This window comes from Haliotis rufescens, unplaced genomic scaffold (genome assembly GCF_023055435.1).
Source record: "Haliotis rufescens isolate VD_foot unplaced genomic scaffold, xgHalRufe1.0.p SCAF_33, whole genome shotgun sequence".
NCBI classification, from domain to species: domain Eukaryota; kingdom Metazoa; phylum Mollusca; class Gastropoda; order Lepetellida; family Haliotidae; genus Haliotis; species Haliotis rufescens.
Window position 1 is genome coordinate 4,164,218 of NW_025964035.1, and position 9,399 is coordinate 4,173,616.

Consider the following 9,399-nt stretch of genomic DNA (forward strand, 5'->3'; position numbering starts at 1 on the left):
AAAAAAAAAATACCTCAAGGCATCTCTTGCAAGTGTTAATGGAAGTGCATTTGGAGTTGTTTGGTAACAAAGGCTTACCTTTCTTATAAATTGGTCTTAATTACACGCCCATTTAACCAACCATTCTTCTGGTGTCTTACCAGTATGAAATATTATTTTGAAGAATTTAAGCTAAACAGTCATCTTTTCGCCTTCTAATGCCGACGTGCCATCCCAATTTTTAACTCATTCGCTTTCAGGCTGACACAAGCCCGACTTGGCGAGGTTCCTAGCTGTCGGACGGGCGCTCGTCTGACCTGATTGGACCCCAAGCCGGGGTCGGGTGGTCCCTCGCCCGGCGTGTCCCCCTCGTCCCGGCGTGTCCCCTTGCCGGCGTTTCCCCTCGCCGGCGTTACCCTCGCCGGCTGCTCCCTGGCGAAATTCCGTCTTTGTCCGGCGCAGGCGCACTCGTGGATTTTGGTGTTACGCGAAAAAGCAAATGTTTTCCCCCAGGGGACCCTTTTATATTTTTATTTTTGATTTTATTCTCTCTCTCTCTCCTCTTCCTCTCTCTCCTCTCTCTCTCTCTCTCTCTCTCTCTCTCTCTCTCTCTTATTACTCGACAAACAACGCATCGGTGGAACATGAGTTGTACAACAACAAAAACTACAGTAATAGATGTACAGCTTGATGACATATATTGTAGCATACGTCACAGTATAGCATTCAAATGTCTGAGGACCTTTGAGAGTTTTTTGTAAAGTACCTACTTTACCAGTTGTGAACAGTTTACGATATCTACTTATGTTTAGCCAGTGTGTGTAGTATTCATTAACTCATTCAGTGCGCCAGGTTAAAGAAGAATTACAGTTGAATACAGCATGGAACTCGTCACCCATTACTTGGCAGTCACACAATGTTCATATCTTTTGTTCTCGTGATATAATTCCCATCGACCTGTTTCTATTGGTAGTTTGTGCTTACCAGTTTCAGAAACAGTAAAAGTTTTAGAAATATGATCAGTGAAAAGGTAAATAGTATATTCATTCTGTTCCAAAAGACAACACTAACTATTGGAAAAAACTTGGGACACTTTTTAATTTACTCAATAGATGTACATTTGACAAAATCGTCAATTCTCACACAAGATCATCCAAACACAGCTGCCAGATCTCTCAATCCACATTTCATCTTACTCTATTGAAAGCTGCTGGCCGAACGACTGATTCTGATTTGGTGTGTGGTTGTTGTTGACATCCTGGAGGCTGGCGCCAGCACTCTCAGAGTTGCAAAGTAGTTCTTTCTGAAACCAGTTCAGACTTCAGATAAAATAATATCCATTTACTTCAATGTAAGTAGTGAATATATTGTCAACAAGAAGTAAAAAAAAAAAATACCCAAGCATCTTGCAAGTGTTAATGGAAGTGATTTGGAGTTGTTTGGTAACAAAGGCTTACCTTTTCTTATAAATTGGCTTAATTACACGCCATTTAAACCAACCATTCTTCTGGTTGTCTTACCAGTATGAAATAATTATTTTGAAGAATTTAAGCTAAACAGTCATCTTTTCGCCTTATAATGCCGACGTGCCGTCCAATTTTAACTCATTCGCTTTCAGGCTGACACAAGCCCGACTTGGGCCGAGGTTCCTAGCTGTCGGACGGGCGCGCTCGTCTGACTGATTGGACCCAAGCCGGGTCGGGTGGTCCCTCGCCGGCGTGTCCCCTCGCCGGCGTTGTCCCCCTTGCCGGCGTTTCCCTCGCCGGCGTTAACCCTCGCCGGCTGCTCCCTGGCGAAAATCCGTCTTTGTCCGGCGCAGGCCGCACTCGTCGGGATTTTGGTGTTACGCCGACGAAAGCAAATGTTTTCCCAGGGACCTTTTATATTTTTATTTTTATTTTATTCTCTCTCTCTCTCTCTCTCTCTCTCTCTCTCTCTCTCTCTCTCTCTCTCTCTCTCTCTCTCTCTCTCTCTCTCTCTCCTCTCTCTCTCTCTCTCTCTCTCTCTCTCCACTCTCTCTTCTCTCTCTCTCTCTCTCTCTCTCTATCTCTCTCTTATTACATCGACAACAACCATCGGTGGTACATGAGTTGTACAACAACAAAAACTACAGTAATAGATGTACAGCTTGATGACATATATTGTAGCATACGTCACAGTATAGCATTCAAATGTCTGAGGACCTTTGAGAGTTTTTTTGTAAAGTACCTACTTTACCAGTTGTGAACAGTTTACGATATCTACTTATGTTTAGGCCAGTGTGTGTAGTATTCATTAACTCATTCAGTGCGCCAGGTTAAAGAAGAATTACAGTTGAATACAGCATGGAACTCGTCACCCATTACTTTGGCAGTCCACACAATGTTCATATCTTTTGTTCTCGTGATATAATTCCCATCGATCTGTTTCTATTGGTAGTTTGTGCTTACCCAGTTTCAGAAACAGTAAAAGTTTAGAAATATGATCAGTGAAAGTAAATAGTATATATCATTCTGTTCCAAAAGACAACACTAACTATTGGAAAAACTTGGACACTTTTTAATTTACTCAATAGATGTACATTTGACAAACATCGTCAATTCTCACACAAGATCATCCAAACACAGCTGCCAGATCTCTCAATCCACATTTCATCTTACTCTATGAAAGCTGCTGGCCGAACGACTGATTCTGATTTGGTTGTGGTTGTTGTTGACATCCTGGAGGGCTGGCGCCAGCACTCTCAGAGTTGCAAAGTAGTTCTTTCTGAAACCAGTTCAGACTTCAGATAAAATAATATCCATTTACTTCAATGTAAGTAGTGAATATATTGTCAACAAGAAGTAAAAAAAAAATACACCAAAGCATCTTGCAAGTGTTAATGGAAGTGATTTGGAGTTGTTTGGTAACAAAGGGCTTACCTTTTCTTATAAATTGGCTTAATTACACGCCATTTAACCAACCATTCTTCTGGTGTCTTACCAGTATGAATATTATTTTGAAGAATTTAAGCTAAACACAGTTCATCTTTTCGCCTTCTAATGCCGACGTGCCATCCAATTTTAACTCATTCGCTTTCCAGGCTGACACAAGCCGACTTGGCGAGGTTCCTAGCTGTCGGACGGGGCGCTCGTCTGACTGATTGGACCCAAGCCGGGTCGGGTGGTCCCTCGCCGGCGTGTCCCCTCGCCGGCGTGTCCCCTTTGCCGGCGTTTCCCTCGCCGGCGTTACCCCTCGCCGGCTGCTCCCTGGCGAAAAATCCGTCTTTGTCCGGCGCAGCGCGCACTCGTGGATTTTGGTGTTTACGCGAAAAGCAAATGTTTTCCCAGGGACCTTTTATATTTTTATGTTTATTTTATTCTCTCTCTCTCTCTCTCTCTCTCTCTCTCTCTCTCTCTCTCTCTCTCTCTCTTCTCTCTCTCTCCTCTCTCTCTCTCTCTCTCTCTCTCTCTCTCTCTCTCTCTCTCTTATTACTCGACAACAACCATCGGTGGTACATGAGTTGTACAACAACAAAAACTACAGTAATAGATGTACAGCTTGATGACATATATTGTAGCATACGTCACAGTATAGCATTCAAATGTCTGAGGACCTTTGAGAGATTTTTGTAAAGTACCTACTTTGGCAGTTGTGAACAGTTTACGATATCTACTTATTTTTAGCCAGTGTGTGTAGTATTCATTAACTCATTCAGTGCGCCAGGTTAAAGAAGAATTACAGTTGAATACAGCATGGAACTCGTCACCCATTACTTGGCAGTCACACAATGTTCATATCTTTTGTTCTCGTGATATAATTCCCATCGACCTGTTTCTATTGGTAGTTTGTGCTTACCAGTTTCAGAAACAGTAAAAGTTTAGAAATATGATCAGTGAAAAGTAAATAGTATATATCATTCTGTTTCAAAAGACAACACTAACTATTGGAAAAACTTGGACACTTTTAATTTACTCAATAGATGTACATTTGACAAAATCGTCAATTCTCACACAAGATCATCCAAACACAGCTGCCAGATCTCTCAATCCACATTTCATCTTACTCTATGAAAGCTGCTGGCCGAACGACTGATTCTGATTTGGTGTGGTTGTTGTTGACATCCTGTAGGCTGGCGCCAGCACTCTCAGAGTTGCAAAGTAGTTCTTTCTGAAACCAGTTCAGACTTAAGATAAAATAATATCCATTTACTTCAATGTAAGTAGTGAATATATTGTCAACAAGAAGTAAAAAAAAATACCCAAGCATCTTGCAAGTGTTAATGGAAGTGATTTGGAGTTGTTTGGTAACAAAGGCTTACCTTTCTTATAAATTGGCTTAATTACACGCCATTTAACCAACCATTCTTCTGGTGTCTTACCAGTATGAAATATTATTTTGAAGAATTTAAGCTAAACAGTCATCTTTTCGCCATATAATGCCGACGTGCCGTCCAATTTTAACTCATTCGCTTTCAGGCTGACACAAGCCGACTTGGCGAGGTTCCTAGCTGTCGGACGGGCGCTCGTCTGACTGATTGGACCCAAGCCGGGTCGGGTGGTCCCTCGCCGGCGTGTCCCCTCGCCGGCGTGTCCCCTTGCCGGCGTTTCCCTCGCCGGCGTTACCCTCTCCGGCGTTACCCTCGCCGGCTTGGCTCCCTGGCGAAAATCCGTCTTTGTCCGGCGCAGGCGCACTCGTGGATTTTGGTGTTACGCGAAAAGCAAATGTTTTCCCAGTGACCTTTTATATTTTTATTTTTATTTTATTCTCTCTCTCTCTCTCTCTCTCTATCTCTCTTCTCTCTCTCTCTCTCTCTCTCTCTCGTCTCTCTCTCTCTCTCTCTCTCTCTCTCTCTTATTACTCGACAACAACCATCGGTGGTACATGAGTTGTACAACAACAAAAACTACAGTAATAGATGTACAGCTTGATGACATATATTGTAGCATACGTCACAGTATAGCATTCAAATGTCTGAGGACCTTTGAGAGTTTTTTGTAAAGTACCTACTTTACCAGTTGTGAACAGTTTACGATATCTACTTATGTTTAGCCAGTGTGGTGTAGTATTCATTAACTCATTCAGTGCGCCAGGTTAAAGAAGAATTACAGTTGAATACAGCATGGAACTCGTCACCCATTACTTGGCAGTCACACAATGTTCATATCTTTTGTTCTCGTGATATAATTCCATCGATCTGTTTCTATTGGTAGTTTGTGCTTACCAGTTTCAGAAACAGTAAAAGTTTAGAAATATGATCAGTGAAAAGTAAATAGTATATATCATTCTGTTCCAAAAGACAACACTAACTATTGGAAAAACTTGGACACTTTTAATTTACTCAATAGATGTACATTTGACAAAATCGTCCAATTCTCACACAAGATCATCCAAACACAGCTGCCAGATCTCTCAATCCACATTTCATCTTACTCTATGAAAGCTGCTGGCCGAACGACTGATTCTGATTTGGTGTGGTTGTTGTTGACATCCTGGAGGCGTGGCGCCAGCACTCTCAGGAGTTGCAAAGTAGTTCTTTCTGAAACCAGTTCAGACTTCAGATAAAATAATATCCATTTACTTCAATGTAAGTAGTGAATATATTGTCAACAAGAAGTAAAAAAAAAATACCCAAGCATCTTGCAAGTGTTAATGGAAGTGATTTGGAGTTGTTTGGTAACAAAGGCTTACCTTTCTTATAAATTGGCTTAATTACACGCCATTTAACCAACCATTCTTCTGGTGTCTTACCAGTATGAAATATTATTTTGAAGAATTTAAGCTAAACAGTCATCTTTTCGCCTTCTAATGCCGACGTGCCATCCAATTTTAACTCATTCGCTTTCAGGCTGACACAAGCCGACTTGGCGAGGTTCCTAGCTGTCGGACGGGCGCTCGTCTGACTGATTGGACCCAAGCCGGGTCGGGTGGTCCCTCGCCGGCGTGTCCCCTCGCCGGCGTGTCCCCTTGCCGGCGTTTCCCTCGCCGGCGTTACCCTCGCCGGCTGCTCCCTGGCGAAAATCCGTCTTTGTCCGGCGCAGGCGCACTCGTGGATTTTGGTGTTACGCGAAAAGCAAATGTTTTCCCAGGGACCTTTTATATTTTTATTTTTATTTTATTCTCTCTCTCTCTCTCTCTCTCTCTCTCTCTCTCTCTCTCTCTCTCTCTCTCTCTCTCTCTTATTACTCGACAACAACCATCGGTGGTACATGAGTTGTACAACAACAAAAACTACAGTAATAGATGTACAGCTTGATGACATATATTGTAGCATACGTCACAGTATAGCATTCAAATGTCTGAGGACCTTTGAGAGTTTTTTGTAAAGTACCTACTTTACCAGTTGTGAACAGTTTACGATATCTACTTATGTTTAGCCAGTGTGTGTAGTATTCATTAACTCATTCAGTGCGCCAGGTTAAAGAAGAATTACAGTTGAATACAGCATGGAACTCGTCACCCATTACTTGGCAGTCACACAATGTTCATATCTTTTGTTCTCGTGATATAATTCCCATCGACCTGTTTCTATTGGTAGTTTGTGCTTACCAGTTTCAGAAACAGTAAAAGTTTAGAAATATGATCAGTGAAAAGTAAATAGTATATATCATTCTGTTCCAAAAGACAACACTAACTATTGGAAAAACTTGGACACTTTTAATTTACTCAATAGATGTACATTTGACAAAATCGTCAATTCTCACACAAGATCATCCAAACACAGCTGCCAGATCTCTCAATCCACATTTCATCTTACTCTATGAAAGCTGCTGGCCGAACGACTGATTCTGATTTGGTGTGGTTGTTGTTGACATCCTGGAGGCTGGCGCCAGCACTCTCAGAGTTGCAAAGTAGTTCTTTCTGAAACCAGTTCAGACTTCAGATAAAATAATATCCATTTACTTCAATGTAAGTAGTGAATATATTGTCAACAAGAAGTAAAAAAAAAATACCCAAGCATCTTGCAAGTGTTAATGGAAGTGATTTGGAGTTGTTTGGTAACAAAGGCTTACCTTTCTTATAAATTGGCTTAATTACACGCCATTTAACCAACCATTCTTCTGGTGTCTTACCAGTATGAAATATTATTTTGAAGAATTTAAGCTAAACAGTCATCTTTTCGCCTTATAATGCCGACGTGCCGTCCAATTTTAACTCATTCGCTTTCAGGCTGACACAAGCCGACTTGGCGAGGTTCCTAGCTGTCGGACGGGCGCTCGTCTGACTGATTGGACCCAAGCCGGGTCGGGTGGTCCCTCGCCGGCGTGTCCCCTCGCCGGCGTGTCCCCTTGCCGGCGTTTCCCTCGCCGACGTTACCCTCTCCGGCGTTACCCTCGCCGGCTGCTCCCTGGCGAAAATCCGTCTTTGTCCGGCGCAGGCGCACTCGTGGATTTTGGTGTTACGCGAAAAGGAAATGTTTTCCCAGGGACCTTTTATATTTTTATTTTTATTTTATTCTCTCTCTCTCTCTCTCTCTCTCTCTCTCTCTCTCTCTCTCTCTCTCTCTCTCTCTCTCTCTCTCTCTCTCTCTCTCTCTCTCTCTCTTTTACTCGACAACAACCATCGGTGGTACATGAGTTGTACAACAACAAAAACTACAGTAATAGATGTACAGCTTGATGACATATATTGTAGCATACGTCACAGTATAGCATTCAAATGTCTGAGGACCTTTGAGAGTTTTTTGTAAAGTACCTACTTTACCAGTTGTGAACAGTTTACGACATCTACTTATGTTTAGCCAGTGTCTGTAGTATTCATTAACTCATTCAGTGCGCCAGGTTAAAGAAGAATTACAGTTACATACAGAATGGAACTCGTCACCCATTACTTGGCTGTCACACAATGTTCATATCTTTTGTTCTCGTGATATAATTCCCATCGACCTGTTTCTATTGGTAGTTTGTGCTTACCAGTTTCAGAAACAGTAAAAGTTTAGAAATATGATCAGTGAAAAGTAAATAGTATATATCATTCTGTTCAAAAAGACAACACTAACTATTGGAAAAAACTTGGACACTTTTAATTTACTCAATAGATGTACATTTGACAAAATCGTCAATTCTCACACAAGATCATCCAAACACAGCTGCCAGATCTCTCAATCCAGTTGATGATTCAAGCAGCCCTGTTGCTAGGCTGACTTCATATGGCATTGTTTCACCTGTGTATTTTGCAACAAAATTTCACAAATTACGTTATAGGGTATTGTGACGTGTCTGTAAACTGTGCGTTGCAGGGCCCCGTTCCACAAAGCGATTGTAGCGCAACGACAATCGTAAGTCTATGTTAAAGTATGGGAGTGCCACGATATAGCTTTGTGGAACGGACCCCTGACTTCTAAAGGTTGGCCGTGTAAGATATTAAAACAAATTGTCAATTTTTAATGTTTTGGAAGTTTTATTCTGTCAAGTTCAATTGGATTATGATGTGGAAATCAGATGGCAATATCTAAAGCGAATGATATAAGGGGAGCAACTCTGTAGGCTTTTGCGGCATATGAGGTGCGCCTCACCAGCATCCGGGGACCATCTATCAGTTTCACTCTTTGAACGTTGTACGAAGTTACACAATTCTTGTTTGTTTGTTTGTTGTTTTACGCCACACTCAACAATATTCCAGCTATATGACGGCGGTCTGTAAATAATCAAGTCTGGACCAGACAATCCAGTGATTGACATCATGACCATCGGTCCACGCAATTGGGATACGATGACATGCATCAACCAAGTCAGCGAGCCTGACCACCCGATCCCGTTAGTCGCCTCTTACGACAAGCTTTGTCGCCTTTTCCGGCAAGCATGGGTTGCTGAAGACCTGTTCTACCCCGGATCTTCACGGGTCTCATGTGATGAGATCGTGATATTTATTGAACGTACTCCATAGCTTACCGACTATAGACCTCGGAACCAAGAATCCCCTCAAGTCGTTCTGGCACTTTGATAAGAAGTGTTTTCTTATCACGACCTGGCAGGGTTGTCCATTTAAAAAAATTAATTAACACTTTCGATTCTTTGTCCTTCAGAACCTTGAACTGTAGACACAGCTTATCGGCTCAACTAGGTGTCTCCTCGGTTTCTTTCATCTTCCCGTGACAAAGGAGTTAACTGACTTTAAAAGTCCAATTTCCACCCTTGCCGAACTAGGCTGGAATTCCTGGGCTCGATCGTAGCGCCACCAGTGGTTATTACAAGTTATGTCCCTTCTAAACCTCTCCTATGGTCCAATCAGATTCCACCTCTCGTATCACTTGCATTTGCTTCAAACAAAATGGCGGCGCCCAGTCAAAACGATCTGATCGATAATCAAGATCTATATTGTGATAAAACGGGTCTTACATCGCGAAGTGTATCAAATGACGTGAGCACCTTGATTAAAAACATGAAAAGATTTGGAAATTATCCGTTGGCAACGAGTTGGCGGTGCAATCGACCAAAATGTGCACGAAAGTTTACGAACCGG